The 16,980-nt window shown below is 42.2% G+C and overlaps 1 pseudogene; it reads left to right on the forward strand.

Moving 5' to 3' along the window:
- The first annotated feature begins 4,417 nt into the window (after positions 1 to 4,417).
- On the forward strand, positions 4,418 to 5,432 carry LOC112834170 (olfactory receptor 2Z1-like; annotated as a pseudogene).
- Positions 5,433 to 16,980: the final 11,548 nt, after the last annotated feature.

Consider the following 16,980-nt stretch of genomic DNA (forward strand, 5'->3'; position numbering starts at 1 on the left):
GTTTTATTGGCAACTGAGAGTCTGCTAACTCCAGTGCCTCTTATCTCATCTTTCATTTCAACAAAGAGCATCAGTTCTGAAAAGCAAACAGTAATGAGGAAAAAATAGAAAGGAAGGGGTTTAAAAGTCAACTCAAAAAATGGTTGGAGGGGCACCTGGCTGGCCCAGTTGGTAGAGCATACAACTCTTGATCTCAGGGTCATTAGTTCAAGCCCCATGTTGGGTGTAGAGCTTACTTTAATAAAATGGTTGGAGTTGGAGGGACTCTTCATCCTAAGTGTGAGGCAGCTGACTTAGAACAAGGAGACAACACACCCAAAGCCAAGACTGGTCTCTGTCGAGTGCTTCCTGCTGCCTGACTGGGGAAGGTGAGTTTAGTGGAGGGAAGCATCCTGTCCTGAAGGAAGAATGTGTGCAAAGCCCCAGGCAAACTACAACAGAGGGAATCACAGTCCTGTTGGAGAAGCTGCTTAGAGGAGATTCCAAAAGCCAGCAATGGGGGAATGTGCTGCTCTGTGCATGCATCATTAGCAAAGGGACCACCTGGCAATTCTGGAAGGGAAAGTGAGGTCAAGGAAACAGTGTTGAGTATAAGGGAAGGAAGGGGACCTTTCATAGGTAAGACATTAGGGAGACATCATATGGTCTTTAGAGGTAGAGAATCCAAGGTACCAGGGCAAGTAGTACTGAGTTCACATCGTGCTGTAGACTAATTGACACTTCTTGGTGGTAAACCAGAGTGTACCTGCATGGTTTCTTAGAGTGGAGACTGGGGGGTTGTTGACAAATCCACTGAAAGGACCACCGTGCCAAAGCCAGGCAAGTGAGCGGGGGAGCATCAAGGCAAGGATATTCAAAACCATGGACCCACAGCTGGTGAAGTGGCTCCTGCCCTAGGCCAGGCAGCAGGATAACTGTCAGACAGAAGAGATAAACATAAATGGAGCAGGAATGCCAAAGCTTTACTTAGGAAAGCAGGATCTGAATGATCCATTATTTTTTGTTGGAAAGTGAGGTGTGAAGAAAAAACACAGGAACTCTAGAATTATACCAGCTGTTGTTTAAAAATTAAGTCCACCATTTGTTTGCTGGGTGATCTTGGACTGGTGTATGAGCATCCTGTGGCTGCTGTAACAAAGTAACACAAACTGGGTGGTCTAAAACAGACATCTGTTCTCTCACAGTTCTGGAGGCCAGATGTTCAAAATCAAGGTGTTGCCAGGATTGTATCCTTCTGGAGGGTCTGAGGGAGAATCTGTCCCATGCCTCTCTCCTAGATTGTGGCAGCTCTGGAAATCCTTGGTGTTCTTTGGCTTATAGCTGGGTCAGTCCAATCTCTGCCTCCATCTTCACATGGCCACCTTCTTTGTGTCTCTCTGTGTCCTCTCCTTGTCTTACAATAACACAAGTCAGTGGACTTAGAGAACACCCTAAATCCAGGATGACTTCATCTCAAGATCCTTAATATATCTGCAAAGACCCTCTTTCCATATAGGGACACATTCTGAGGTTCCAGGTGGACATGCATTTGGGGGTAATGCTATTCAACCCAGTATAGTTGGCTATTGCACTTTGAATATCTGCTCCTTCACCTATACAAGGCAGATGACAACACTTACCAGTAAGATCAAGTTAAAAAAAATGCCTGTAACACTTAAATGTTAAACGTGAAATGCCTATAGTACTTAAAATTATCCAACCTGAAATGTCAATAATGCCAACATTGAGAAACACTCAGCTGAAGCCCATCAGCCTTTCTCTGACCTTAACATGATGTCCAGTACATAGTAACTGCTTAATAAGAATCACCTCCCTCTGGAAAACAGTATGGAGGTTCTTCAAAAAGTTGAAAATAGAGCTACCATATGATCCAGCAATTGCACTACTGGGTATTTACCACAAAGACACAAATGTAGGGAACCAAAGGGGTACGTGCACCGCAATGTTTATAGCAGCAATGTCCACAATAGCCAAACTGTGGAAAGAGCCAATATATCCATTGACAGATGAATGGATAAAGAAGATGTGGTATATATATAATGGAATATTATGCAGCCATCAAAAAGAATGAAATCTTGCCATTTGCAACGATGTGGATGGACCTGGAGGATATTATGCTGAGCGAAATAAGTCAATCAGAGAAAGACATGCATCATATGACCTCACTGATATGAGGAATTCTTAATCTCAGAAACAAACTGAGGGTTGCTGGGGTGGTGGGGGGTGGGAGGGATGGGGTGGCTGGGTGATAGACATTGGGGAGGGTATGTGCTATGGTGAGCACTGTGAAGTGTGCAAGACTGTTGAATCACAGATCTGTACCTCTGAAACAAATAATACATTATATGTTAAAAGAAGAAGAAGAAGATAGCAGGAGGGGAAGAACAAAGGGGGGGAATCGGAGGGGGAGACAAACCATGAGAGACGATGGACTCTGAAAAACAAACTGAGGGTTCTAGAGGGGAGGGGGATGGGGGGATGGGTTAGCCTGGTGTTGGGTATTAAAGAGGGCACGTTCTGCATGGAGCACTGGGTATTATATGCAAACAATGAATCATGGAACACTACATCAAAAACTAATAATGTAATGTATGGTGATTAATATAACATAATAAAAAAAGAATCAACTCCCTTTTCTTCCCTTTGGTGGGGGCTCAAGGAGGAGATATGGGTGAAAAGAGAAGAAATAAGTATACTGTCCCCTTGAAAAGTCCTTTGACAAGGTCCAGAGAGACTGTTTGGCTATGAGTTTGCCCCAAAGGATAATGATTAAAGAACAAACCCTTCTCTATACAGAGTCATGGAAACAATGCAATTCTCCAGGGATTTAAGTTGGGTCTAGTCTTATTAATAATTCCTTTAAAATGTACCTGGAAATTCAACTTCACAGATTAATTTCTAGGCATGCATCGGACATGAAGTTTATCTCTGCTAGAAGACCAAGGCAGTGGACCCAAGAGACCTCCCAGAGGCTCTGCTCCAAGTCAGAGAAGAGTTGATGGATGTCAATTGAAGGGTTTCTCAACCTTGGCACTACTGAAATTTGGGACCAGAAAATTCTTTGTGGTAGGGGGACCACCCTGTGCATTATAGGATATTTAGTAGCATCCCTGACCTCTCCCCACCAGATCCATCAGCAACCCCAGCCATGACAATTGAAAATATCTCCAGACATTGCAAATGTCCCAGGAAAGAGGGCAAAATCACCTCTGGTTAAGAACCACCAACTTAGGATAAGAACAGGGAAATTGTCATTTCAGGAGAGCATGACTGAGAATAAACTTGATCAATTTTTGCCATGCAAGTGGACAAGAGCTACAATGTTGAATAACATCAACAAAAAGGGCTAATACATATTGAACAGTCTTACTATATGCCAGACACTGAGCTAAGTACCAGGCATACATTAGCCTATCATAGGTGAACCATCCTACCCAGCTGACCTTTTTAATGTTTACATTTCCTGTACAATATGAGTAATAATTGTGAACTTAAATCAAGAAATTGCCACATACGGGGCGCCTGGGTGGCTCAGTCGGTTAAGCGGCTGCCTTCAGCTCAGGTCATAATCCCAGGGTCCTGGGATAGAGCCCCGCATCGGGCTCACTGCTCAGCGGGGAGCCTGCTTCTCCCTCTCCCTCTGCCTGCCTCTCTGCCTACTTGCCCTCTCTCTGTATCTCTCTGCCAAATAAATAAATAAAATCTTAAAAAAAAAAGAAATTGCCATATGGTTGTCATTGAGCTAAACTGTTTAATTCATATCTCATTTAATACTCACAGTTACTCCTACAAGGAAGGTATTTTTTATCTCTATAGACAGATGGGGAAACTGACTCCCAGAAAGGTTAGATAACTTGTCCAAAGTCACAAAGGTAGGACACAGCTGAGTTGGTATTCAAATCTTGCTCTATCCCAGATTATATTCCCTTAACCATATACCGAACAATCCACACACTCCATATTCCTTCTCCAGGCTCATCATCCCTTATTATCTTTGGCAAGGTCTCCCTACTTGATATCTAATCTCTTTGGAATACCTCCCTGCTTTGGCCCCAGGGCATTGGGGATAGGGTATATTCCAATATTCCACTGGGACTGACTTGTACTCCCTAGCTCGGGGACAGAGAGTTCAACTGCAAGTGTTGGTGGATAGTGCTTGCTTGAAGGGCAAAGGCAAGACTTTGCTATTCCCCATCTCCTGACCAAAGCAGACATAATGAATCAGTGATGAGTTTTTTTTTTTCCTACTGAGGCTGAATGTGCTCATCATCCTTCTTGAGACTTTAAGCAACCACTACCAAGCAATTCTATTTGGCATATAAGACGATACTATTACCCCCTGAGACTCTTTCCAAATATCCTGTTCTTCCTACAGATGAGTGTTGCTTCCTGGAGGATGAGAGAATCAAATCAGTCAATGACCTTGGACTTTGTTCTCATGGGGCTCTTCAGCCACTCAGGGCCACATCTTGTCCTGTTCTCCCTTGTGGCTATCATATTCACTGTGGGCCTTCTGGGCAATGCCATCCTGCTCTTCCTGATCCACACAGACTCCAGGCTCCACACATCCATGTACCTCTTGCTCAGTCAACTCTTTCTATTGGATGTTGGCTTTCCACTGGTCACCATCCCCAAGATGGCAGCTGACTTCCTGCAGGGAGAGGGTTCCATCTCCTTTGGTGGTTGTGCAGTTCAGATGGTCTTCCTGATGCTGATGGGTGTCTCTGAGGGTGTCCTGCTATCCCTCATGTCTTATGACCGCTATGTTGCCGTGTGCCACCCCCTTCATTATCCTGCTCATGAGACATCAGGTCTGCCTGGTCATGGTGGGCACCTCCTGGTTGTCAGGTGTGCTTGTGGCCTCCATCCAGACCTCCATCACCCTGCACTTCCCCTACTGTGCCTCACACACTATGGATCACTTCTGTGAGCTGCCTGCTCTGCTGAAGCTCTCTTGTGCAGACACCTCTGCTTATGAGTTGTCGCTGTCCATCTCAGGAGTGCTAATCTTGCTGCTGCCCCTGTCACTCATCACCACCTCCTACAGCCATGTGTTGAGGGCTGTACTCCGCATGTACTCTGCCGAGGCCCGACACAAGGCCTTCACCACCTGCTCCTTGCACATCACTGTGGTGGGGTTCTTTTATGGGGCAGCCATGTTCATGTACATGGTTCCAGGTACCTACCACAGCCCACAGCAGGACAATGGGATCTCCCTCTTCTACAGCCTTGTCACCCCCACACTCAACCCCCTCATCTATAGCTTGAGAAACTGAGAGGTTTGAATGGCTTTGGTCAAGGTCCTCGGAAGAACTGGCTTTAATGTCAAAGAGATGACCTCATGGAAGATTCTAGGTTTTATGGGACCCTCCCTTACAGTTGAGGCCTGTCTCTTTTGCAGTTCATGTGGTGCAAGGTTGGAAGCATTGTGATATATTGAACATGGACACAGACAGCCTGAGTTAGAATCCCAGCTCCCCTACTTCCTAGTTGGGGGACCTTGGATATGTTGCCTAAACTCCCTGTGCTTCAGTGTCTTCATCTATAAATAAGACAATAACAGGAAGTACTCACAGGGTTGTTGAGGGTGTATGCTGTGATAATAGAAACCCCGTTGGATTTATAGATAAAAGTTTATTTATTGCCCATATAAATTCCAGTGTAGGTCATCTCTGATACCATACTATACTACCCTGATATTCTCCTGTAGTCAAGTTCTGATACTTTATTGTGTTATTGTTACTACAAGTAATACAGTATTCTATAGGTATCATCCCTGATACCTATAACCAACTCCTTTTCTCCTCCCAGACCTGCTTTTTCTCTTGGGGATTTATAAAAAACAAAATAGTGAACCCAATCACTTAAAGAAGAGGAGGGGCTGTTCCCTTGGGTCTTTTATTATTCTTTTATTTTTTTAATTTTTCTGGTTTTTTTTTTAGATTTTATTTATTTATTTGACAGAGAGAGAGAGAGACAGAGAGGGAGGGAACACAAGCAGGGGGAGTGGGAGAGGAAGAAGCAGGCTTCCTGCTGAGCAGGGAGCCCGATGCAGGGCTCGATCCCAGGACCCTGGGATCGTGACCTGAACTGAAGGCAGATGCTTAACCGACTGAGCCACCCAGGCGCCCCTATTAATATTATTCTTAAACAGAAGGAAAGTTTTACTAAAATATGTTCACCCAATAGCTTGTGGGTATTTTGGCCAAGCATTAGTGCCCTGGCTTACATCCCATTCTTACACGTTTATGCACAGTGAGTGATGGGCCTGATATCCAATCTCTGAAATCCAAGTAAGAAAGGAGATATAGGGGCTAGTGCTCTGGCAGTGATGCTCTAAAAATCCCTGCCCATGTTGGTTCTCAGCAGTATCTTAGTTTGAGTCACAATTTGAGGTTTCACAGAAGTGGAAGACTATCACTCAAGATGACCCTGGTTGGACAGTCCAAGCACGTTACTTTTACTGTCTCAATTACTATGAAGCAGAGATATAAGATGGCAAAGCCCAGTCTTCTCTGAATGTCAAGGCCATCTAAGATTGGATGCTGCTTTTTTTAAATTTTTGTTGTCATCACCGCTGGGTACCAGAGTTAAGATTACTCAGTTAAAGATTTCCAGAGGAAGGATACATCCCTGATCTTTATCTTTGCAGAGATATTTACCAAATGTATCTTTGGATTAGGAATCAGAGCTGTTTTTGTGCATATGAAGGCTGAGTTGTAAGTCATCCTAAGCATTTTGAACGATGGGTGCTAATCTACGTGTGTGTCGAGAAAAGGGGTTATTGATTGGGAGCTTTTAAGTATTTGAACTATGTCATAAAGCCCACATCTAAGTCCAAGCTCCATTTTTGGAGCTTTCTGGGACCAGTCAATATAGGTATCAGGGATGATACCTATAGAATACTGCATTACTTGTAGCAACAATAATACAAAAAAGTATCAGAACTTGAATACAGAAGAGTATCAGGGTAGTATAGTATGGTATCAGAGATGACCTACACTGGAATTTATATGGGCAATAAATAAACTTTTATCTATAAATCCAACAAGGTTTCTATTATCACAGCATACACCCTCAACAACCCTGTGAGTACTTCCTGTTATTGTCTTATTTATAGATGAAGAAACTGAAGCACAGGGAGTTTAGGCAACATATCCAAGGTCCCCCAACTAGGAAGTAGGGGAGCTGGGATTCTAACTCAGGCTCTGTGTCCATGTTCAATATATCACAATGCTTCCAACTGGCAAATGCTCCTGAAGACTAGAAAGGAAATTGTAAAAATCAAGGCAAGGAGATATAGCATGGTAGTGAGAATTCTCTTGTCTCCTCCTGGCCACAGTCATTCTTGGGCGGATCACTCTGAGGTCATAGGTCAAATGAAGGTCAGACCCTTTTCGTGGTCTTGCTGCTCTCAGGACTTGGCAGGTGAGTGGGGTGGGGAGGGCATGTTTTAATGCAGTTTTACAAACCAATAAGAACAAACCAGAGGACCTGAATCTTCCCTGTTGCCCTTCTTTTTTCATTTCTACCCCTGCTCCTCCCAGATCCAGTAAAGCTTCCCTGAAGTTACAAAAAATAGACTGGATGTGTGTATATTTCTTCCCAAACTTGAGATACTTTTAAAGAAATATTTCACTATGGTGGATACAGTGAAGGGAACATAAAAAAGAGTAAGGTTCAGTGTGGCTGATTAGGTTTTTTAAATTTTTTATTTAAATTCAGTCAGCCAACATATAGTACATCATTAGTTTCAGATGTAGATTTCAACAACTTACCAGTTGCAGGCGCCTGGGTGGCTCAGTCAGTTAAGCCTCTGACTCTTGATTTTGGCTCAGGTCATGATCTCAGAGTCATGAGATCCAGCCCCACATCAGTCTCCACACTGAATGTGGAGCCTGCTTAATTAAGATTTTCTCTCTTTAGGACGCCTGTGTGGCTCAGTCTGTTAAGCATCTGCCTTCGGCTCAGGTCATGATCCCAGAGTCCTGGGATTGGAGTCCCTCATCGGGCTCTTGCTCAGTGGGGAGTCTGCTGCTCCCTCTGCTTGTGCTCTCTTTCTGTCTCTCTCTCTCTCTCTGACAAATAAATAAATAAAATCTTTTTTAAAAAATTCTCTCTTTCCCTCTTCCTCTGCCCCTCCCCATCCGCTTGCATGCACATTCTCTTTCTCTCAAAAAAATAAAATAAAATAAAATAAAAATAAAATAAAAGATGAGCTGCTCCACCGTAAAGTGCACACATTTTTGCTTGAATAGATTTTGCCAAAATACCCTGAAAAGATTGCCACCCATGGAGGAGAGTGGTCATTTCCCCAACTATGTCACCAACATTTTGAATGATAAAACTTCAAAATTAGCCAATTTCCTGAAGGAAAAGTATATTTATTGATTGCTTTACTCTCAATATCCCCAATTTCTAGTGAGGCTGAGCATCTTTTCATGTTTATTGACCATTCAAGTTTCCTTGGCTATGGATTTCTTACAAAAATATGAAAAGCAAGTGATGAAAATACTAATCATAAGAAAGATGGCATGTCTACATCAATATCAGAAAAAGCAGACTTGAAAGCAAGGAGAATTATCAGAGATAAAGAAGGACATTTCATAATGATAAAAGGGTCAATTCATCAAGAAGATAATAAATATAAACGTAGAGGAATTCATTTCTCAACCCCACTCACAGTGACACCCTCTTTCATGACGTTTAATCCAAACCAAGCACTAGCAGATGCTAATGTTTCAAAATCAAGTGGATCATTCCCAAGATTCTCCAGAGGCATATTTCACCCCCAAGGGCCTAACCAGGCCCTTATTTCTTTCCTCAAGCTTCAAAGCCGGGCACTGCCCTCTGGCACTCTGCAGCATCCCAGAGCAAAGCAGAGTTTTGCTCCAAAGCACAGAAGTAAAACCACAAAACTGAAATCAATAAATGTTTAAAGAAATAACTAGCAAATGAAATGTTACATCAATTTCACTAATTGTTGACTTTAATGTTTATAAAAATGACAATACAGCCCACAAAAAAAACCTGCACACAAATATTCAGAGCAACTTTATTTGTAATAGCCAAAAACTGGAAATGACCCAAATGTCGTTCAATACATGAATGGTTGAACAAACACCAGTACACCCATACAATGATATTCTACTCTGTACTAGTTTGCTAAGGCTAACTGAATAAACTACCATAGACTGGGTCATTTAAACAACAGAAATTTATTTTCTTGCAGCTCTGGAAGCCAGAAGTCTGAGATCAAAGTGTTGGCAGGGTTGGCTCCCTCCAAGGGCCATGAGAGAAAGGTCTGTCCCAGACCTCCCTCCTTGGTTCATAGATGTCTTCTCCTTGTATCTTCATATCATCTTTTCTCCATGGTTATCTCTGTGTGCAAATGTCCTCTTCTTATAAGAACACCAGTCATATGGGATTAAGGCCCAGCCTAATGAACTCATTTTAAACTTGCTATCTCTATAAAGACCCTATCTCCAAATAAGGTCATAGTCTGAGGTACTAGGGGTTAGAACACTGACATATGAATTTGGAGCGGGGGGCACAATTCAGCCCATGATATACCCAGTAATAAAAAAGGAACAAAATGCCATGATACATAGAACAAATTGAGTGGATCTCCAGGGCATTATGCTGAGTGCAAAAAAAAAAAAAAAAAAAAGCCAATCACCAAAGGTTATATACTGTGTGATTCCATGTCTATGATACCCTCAAAATGACAATTTTATCCACACCTGTGATAAATTGCATACAACTATATAGACACATTGTACTAATATGAATTTCTTGATTCTGATATTGTACTATACTTCTATACAATGTAACTACTAGATGAAATTCAGTGGAAGGTATGCAGAATTCTATGTACTATTTTTGAAACTTCTTGTGCATCTGTAACTATTTCAAAATAAGTTGAAAAAACAAAAAATTCACTTTGGTAATAAAGACTCATTCTCTGGGCACCTGGGTGGCTCAGTCGTTAAATGTCTGCTTTCGACTCAGGTCATGATCCCAGGGTCCTGGGATCGAGCCCCACATGGGACTCCCTGCTCAGCGGGAAGCCTGCTTCTCCCTCTCCCACTCCCCCTGCTTGTGTTCTCTCTCTCACTGTGTCTCTCTATCAAATAAATAAATAAAAATCTTCAATTAAAAAAAAGACTCATTTTAGGGTTAAAAAAATTCCAGTGGAAGTCATTTATGTTTTTGCTTTTTAACTTAATGGAAAGTCTATTGATGCTCAAAGTATCCAGCTAAAGGTTAAATAAGCAATATATTCATGGTAACAAGATGATTTCAAGAGAGAAATGTCCACTTTTTCTTCAAGAGATCATTTCCTCTTTTTTATAGAGAAAAATAAAGATATATTTATATATAAATATATATTTTTAAAAAGTATTTATTTGTTTACTTATTTATTTACTTAGTTTAATTTGTGTTATAGGCGTTTACATGCTTGGTAAAGTGTATGAATGGCTTGAGTTATCCGGATTTCACTAACCCACCATTCGTATAATGGGCAAGTGGCATAAAGAAAGCTTCTTGAAAAGAAGCCACAGGACAAAATTAATTTTAACAATGTAAACACCATACCTAAGAAAATGACTGAGGCTAGAATTCTTCACTGGGTAAAATGTGAGAGGAAACAATGGTAATCAGTGATGTTGGCAGATTGCATTTTCCAAGGATGACCATACTAATGTCTGCCATCCCACATACTGTTCTTGCAATGTGATGTTGATACTCTTCCATCAAAAAGTTAGGCATAAATCCCCTCTCCCCTTAAATCTGGAGGGCACCGTGACGGTGGCAAAGTGGCCCCATATGACTGCCAAAGCTGAATCATTAAAGGTCATACAGTTTTCACCTGGTCTTGTTGGGATGCTCACTCTTGGAACGCAACCACATGTAGTGAGGAAGCCAAGCTGTCACATGGAGGCGCCACCTATAGGTGTTACAGCCCAGTCCCAGCCCAGTTGGCTGAAGTGCAGCCAACAACCAGAATACACTGTCTTCTGTGATTCCAGCCCTCAGCCTTCAAATGGAAGAGATGAGCTGGCCTTGCCAACCCCCATTCAAGTTAAAATTCATAAGCAAACAAAGACAATTTTACTACTTCCTTTCCACTTTAGATGCCCTTTATTTCTTTTTCTTGCCTAATTGCTCTGGGTAGGACTTCCAGTACCGTGTTGAATAGGAGAGGTGAGAATGGACATTCTTGTCCTGTTCTTGATCTTAGAGGAAAAGCTTTCCACCTTTCACTGTTGACTATGATGCTAGCTGTAAGCTTGTCATCTATGGCCTTTATTATGTTGAGGTACATTCCTTGTATACCCAACTTATTGAAAGTTTTTATCAAGAAAAGATGTTGAGCTTTGTCAGATGCTTCTTCTGTATCTAATAATAAGATCATATGATTTTTACCCTTCATTCTGTTAGTGTTCTATATCACATTTACTTATTGACATATGTTGTACTTTCCTTGCATTCCAGAGATAAATCCCACTTGATCATGGTGTATGATCCTTTTAATGTGCTATTGAATTTGTTTTGCTAGTATTTTGTTGAAGATTTTTGCATCCATGTTCATCAGGGATATTGCCCTGTGTTTCAAAGAGATATCTGCAGTCCCATGTTCATTGGGAATCCCATTTTATTCACAATAGCCAAGATATGGGAACAACCTAAGTGTCCATCAATGGAGGAATGGATAAAGAAATGTGATATATAGATATAGATCTATAGATACAGATAAGAGGGAAATAATACCGTTTGTGACAATATGGATGAAACTGGAGGGCGCGTTATGTTAAGTGGAATAAGCCAGGCAGAGAAAAGACAAGTACCGTATAATCTCACTTATATGCAGGATCTGGGGGGAAAAAAGTCAAACTTATAGAAACAGAGCAGAATGGTGGATGCCAGGATTAGAAGGAAGAGGAATGGCGATATGTTCAAAAAGTACAAACCTTCAGGGTGTCTGGGTGGCTCAGTCAGTTAAGCAACTGACTCTTGATCTCAGCTCAGGTCTTGATCTCAGGGTCATGAGTTCAAGCCCCACATTGGGCTCTGCGCTTGGTGTGGTGCCTACTTTTAAAAAAAGGTACCAGGGGTGCCTGGGTGGCTCAGTTGTTAAACGTCTACCTTCAGCTCAGGTCATGGGTTCTGGGATCGAGTCCCGTATCAGCCTCCCTGCTCAGCAGGAAGTCTGCTTCTCCCTCTCCCACTCCCCCTGCTTGTGTTCCCTCTCTTGCTGTGTCCCTCTCTGTCAAATAAATAAATAAAATCTTTTAAAAATAATAAAATAAAAATTTTAAAAAGGTACTAAATTTCAGTTATAAGATGACTAAGCTCTAAGGCTCTAATGTACAATGGAGAGGACTATAGTTAATACTTCTGAATCATACACTTGAAATTTGCTAAGACAGCAGGTCTTTTTTTTGTTTTTTTAAGTAGGTTCCACACTCAATGTGAGGCCAGCTTGGGGGCTTGAACTCACGACCTGGAGATCAAGACCTGAGCTGAGGTCAAGAGTCAGTTGCTTTACCCACTGAGCCACCCAGGCACCCTGAGATAGCAGGTCTTACGTGTGCTCATCACACACAGAACTTTGGTAACTGTGAGAAGAAGTGGATTAACTCAGTTGGGGTAACATTTCACAACATATACACATACCAAATCATCACACTGTACGCCTTAAATATATACTCAATTATAATTCAATAAAGCTGGGGGAAAAATTCAATCTACAAAAAAAGAAAAATATCCATAAGCAAAATAAATGCTGTTAATGTTGTTGCTGTTTTAATCCACTAACTTTGGGGTTTATTTGTTAACAAAGTGATTGATAACTGCAACAGCGAGGATAGAAGTAAGCCTCCCCACAAAAAATTTGAAAACATCAAGAAGACTATCATATATACAGATTCATATGCACTAATGTTAACCATTATATGTGCCTTGAAGTGCAAGCTAAGAATACTATGAAGCTCCCATAATTATAAATCCATTTAAATAGGATTTATTTTATTCTTACTTTTTGTAAATTAATATTTACAGGATGTGGTTTATAAATTATTGTATCTTCTCTCTGCAGTAGATGTACCTAATTTATAAATGAATATATGGCTCAAATGCTTTTTTTAAAATAAAATGTTATGTAAAAAAAATTGTGGAGGTCCTGCCTGTGGGTGGGAACCATGGTAGGATTTTGAGCAGGAGAAGATCACCATGGATTTGTCACAAGGACCCAAAGGTGCCAAGGGAATTCTTCCATTTCTAGGGCCATTGAAGAAAGTTCTCCCCAAGAAAAAATTGCCTCAGAGATCAAGGCTTCCATAGAAGTGGAAGAAAAAAAAAAAAGAAAAAATGATGAGTGTTGCTCACTTTCCCCAAGAGACCACATCTAGCAGGGTTTCCATTTAGGGCAGACAGTTATTTGGCATCTGGATCCCTAACAAAGCCTCAGGGGCTCAGCCCAGGGCAATAGGATCAGGGCATGAGCACTAAAGCTTCTTCCTTAGGGACCACAGACCCATCTCCCCATCACTCAAAGCCCCAGGCCCCATTCTCCATGCAACCCAGCTCACCACTCAACTTCAGATCCAGAAGGCAGAGGTGTATGGACCACCCTGGGCTTAGTGCCTGATGTCATAGCTCACCTGCCAGGTGAGTGCGGAAAGAAAGATCAGGAGTTCTGGAGATAGTCAGACCCACTGTGTGACCTTGGACTAGTGACTCTGCCTCTCTGAGTCTTGACTAGTTAGTCCTCATATTGTATGAATGGGACCAGAAAGTCTTTATGTGTGTAAGCCATGCTAACGCCTATATTGTGCTGTTTTATAGGAGTGGGCTTCAGAAGCAAATAGAACTGAGCCATTTGACCTCCTTGCACCTCAAAGTCTTCCTCTAGAGAGCAGGAGTAACAGTAGCTACCTTGGAGAATCAGATACAGTCATATGCATAAAGTGAGTCACGTAGTGAGCCCTCAGTACAGGTGAACTGTCAAATAGGAAAAGCTATTGCAGGGTTGCCCACAGGGAAGCAAGTGAGGTTGTAACGGGGAGAAATTTAGAATGTCTCTCTCCATATTGCTTCTATTTCCCTTGCTTCTGTGACCCATAGCTGAGAAACTTCTGATGAGCCCTGTAGGCATGTTAATCATCAGAGGAATTTTGTTTGCAGCTGAGATTTGCAAAAACCTACCTCACTTGAGGAAAATAAGAAAGGATGTACAGAAATGGCTGTGCTACGCTTGAGATTTTCAGGAATGACATGACCAGATTCCTACACCCAAGTATCAACTGACCAAAAGCAAAGAAGTTTCACGAACTTCCTGGGATGTCAGTCATCTTTTGACTCCAATGTCCTCCCGTTTCTCCCTTTTGCTAACATAAAGGCAGCTCGAATTTCATATCCAGAGAGATGGCTCTTTGAGACAGTAGTCTGCCATCCTCAGTTTCCTGGTTTGACGAATAAAGTCAGTTTCCTACCCAACATCTTGCCTCTTCACTTACGGCCTTGTCCTGCAGAGAGCTTGGACTTGGTTACAAGGTTTCTTTGAGGATTGTCCCGGGGGGCAGGGGAGAAAGAGGAGACATGAGAGTGACCGTTGAGGGCACAGACTGGGTGTCCAGGAGATAGAGGAGAGGCAGGGGGCTGGAGAGGATAGGAGGGGACAGGAAGGAGGGACATTTTAGGAGGAAAGAGCAGCAGGAAGTGGTGATCTATGGGCCATAGAAGTGAGGAGGTAGGGGAAGGGGTGGACAACACTCAGGCTCTGCTTCGAGGTGGGAGGAATATCAGGGAGGCTGGAAGTCCTGGAAGATATCCACCAGGGGATGCCCAGGAGGGTGACATCAGCCTGAGTATTGCAGATAGAACCCAGATACAAGCCAGTGGGTCCACTCTACTTGTTCCCACATTCTTCTTTGAGAATGGAGGACAGGAACCAGGAACCTCGTCAAGAATGTATGAGAGAGACACAGAGATAGTGGGAGACGGACACAGAGACAGAGACACAGAGAGACAGAGACAGGGAGAGAAACAGAGACAGAAAGACACAGACGCAGAGACAGAAAGATACTGAGACAGAGACACAGAGAGACACAGAGATAGTGAGAGACAGAAACAGAGACAGAGACACAGAGAGAGAGAGAGAGAGAAACAAAAAAAAAGCATTTGGATTTCAGGCATTCCAAAAATGTTCAGTATCTTGGTTGTGGTAATAGTTTTATATACATAATGTCAGAACTCATCAATTTCTGTGTTCGCATATATGCCATTTATTACACAAGGTATACCTCAAAGAAGTAGTAATACAGATCAAAAGAAAAAATTTAAAAGTATAAAATCCTGTGTGTAAATTACCCCCTTCCTCTGTCCCATTATTTCCCTCCTCCAACGTGACCGTTATTCTAAATACAGCTTTTGTCATACTCCTATGGGTTTTACAAGTTTTATGTAAACAGGATCACTCTACACATCTTTCTGCAACTTGCTGGATTTTGCTTAGAATTATATTTTTAAGATCCATAAAAATACTCATATTTTAAGATTCATATCAATACACATGGCTCTAGTTAATTTGCTTTCAGAGTGATATAATATTCTGTTGTGGAAATATACCCTCATGTATTTGTCCACTTTGCTGGTGATGGAAATCTAAGTATTTTCCAATTTTCCATTATTATGAGAAGTGTCGTTCATGATTTGTTTTCTAAATTTTTTATTGTGGTCAAATATACATGACATAAAATTTACCATCTTTATCATTTTTAAATGCCCATTCAGTGGCATTAACTACATTCACATTGTTGTTTGACCTTCACCACCAATCATCTCCAGAACTCTTCATCTTGTGATCATTATTAAACACTGACTCCCCATCCCCTCCTCCAGCCCCTAACTCCCACCATCTACTTCCTGTCTCTGTGAATCTGACTCTAAGGACCTCACGTAAGTGAAATCATACAGTATCTGTCCTTTTGTGTCTGGCTTCTTGCATTTAGCATAATGTCCTCAAGTTTCATGTTGTAGCCTGAGTCAGAATGCCCTTCCTTTACAGGGTCATGTAATATTCCATCGTATGGATGCACCACATTTGCTTACCTACCATATACACATAGAATATGTGCATTTTCAACCTTTCCAGACATTGTCAGTCACCTTGAGTGATGAGGGTGAAACAGACTCTCATAGTGTCTTCTAGCTCCTCATTATTGGTGAGGTTTAGCATCCTTGTATTTTTTTCACGTGGCATCTGGATTCTCCTGTCTGTGATATTGTTTCTTCACGTCTCTGAGGCAGGTAATGGGGTGGGGGGCTTACACTGGTCATCAGAGTGTCTGGTCACAGTTTAGGAGTACCCCAAAATGAGATGCTCAGTAAGTGTTTGATGAATGAACGAGGAAGTAGAGGCTGTGCATATAGACTCACTGGGAAGGGAAGAGAGACTGGTGGCAGGCAGAGGGGCTGGTGGGGCCAGAGAGGGTTTCTTCCAAGTCTGGAAAATACCAACCAAAGTTCTGCCATTACTGCTGGCAGAGCTCCAGCTGCCTGCGGATACTACCAAAAGAGCTTCTGGCATTATGACAGACACCTGTCTCTGATTCTACCTCCCTCTAACCTTCTGAGACTTCCTGGGGCACTCAGAGTAGCAGAAACTCATTAGAAGCCAGCTGGAAAAAGAAAAGGCACCAGAGAAGCAGAGAGGTGAATATGAGAACTGAATGGGACTATGTCCCTCTGCATGCCCTGGGAAGCACCACATCCTCTCTGGCCCCAGCACATCACAGCCCACACACCCTCTGCCCACAAAACCACCTGCCCAAGCAGCCTTTGCTGGCTCTTCCTCAGGACACCCCATCCATTGGTCTCCCCAGAAACATTTGAACGTGAGACTTCCAGGTCCCCAGAGACGAAGAAAGAAATAGCATTGGGCACTTCCTGAAACGAGGCACTGAGGAGGACCCA

Source organism: Callorhinus ursinus, unplaced genomic scaffold (assembly GCF_003265705.2).
Source record: "Callorhinus ursinus isolate GAN/ISIS: 27379988/994484 unplaced genomic scaffold, GSC_fseal_2.0 scaffold15, whole genome shotgun sequence".
Classification (NCBI taxonomy): Eukaryota; Metazoa; Chordata; class Mammalia; order Carnivora; family Otariidae; genus Callorhinus; species Callorhinus ursinus.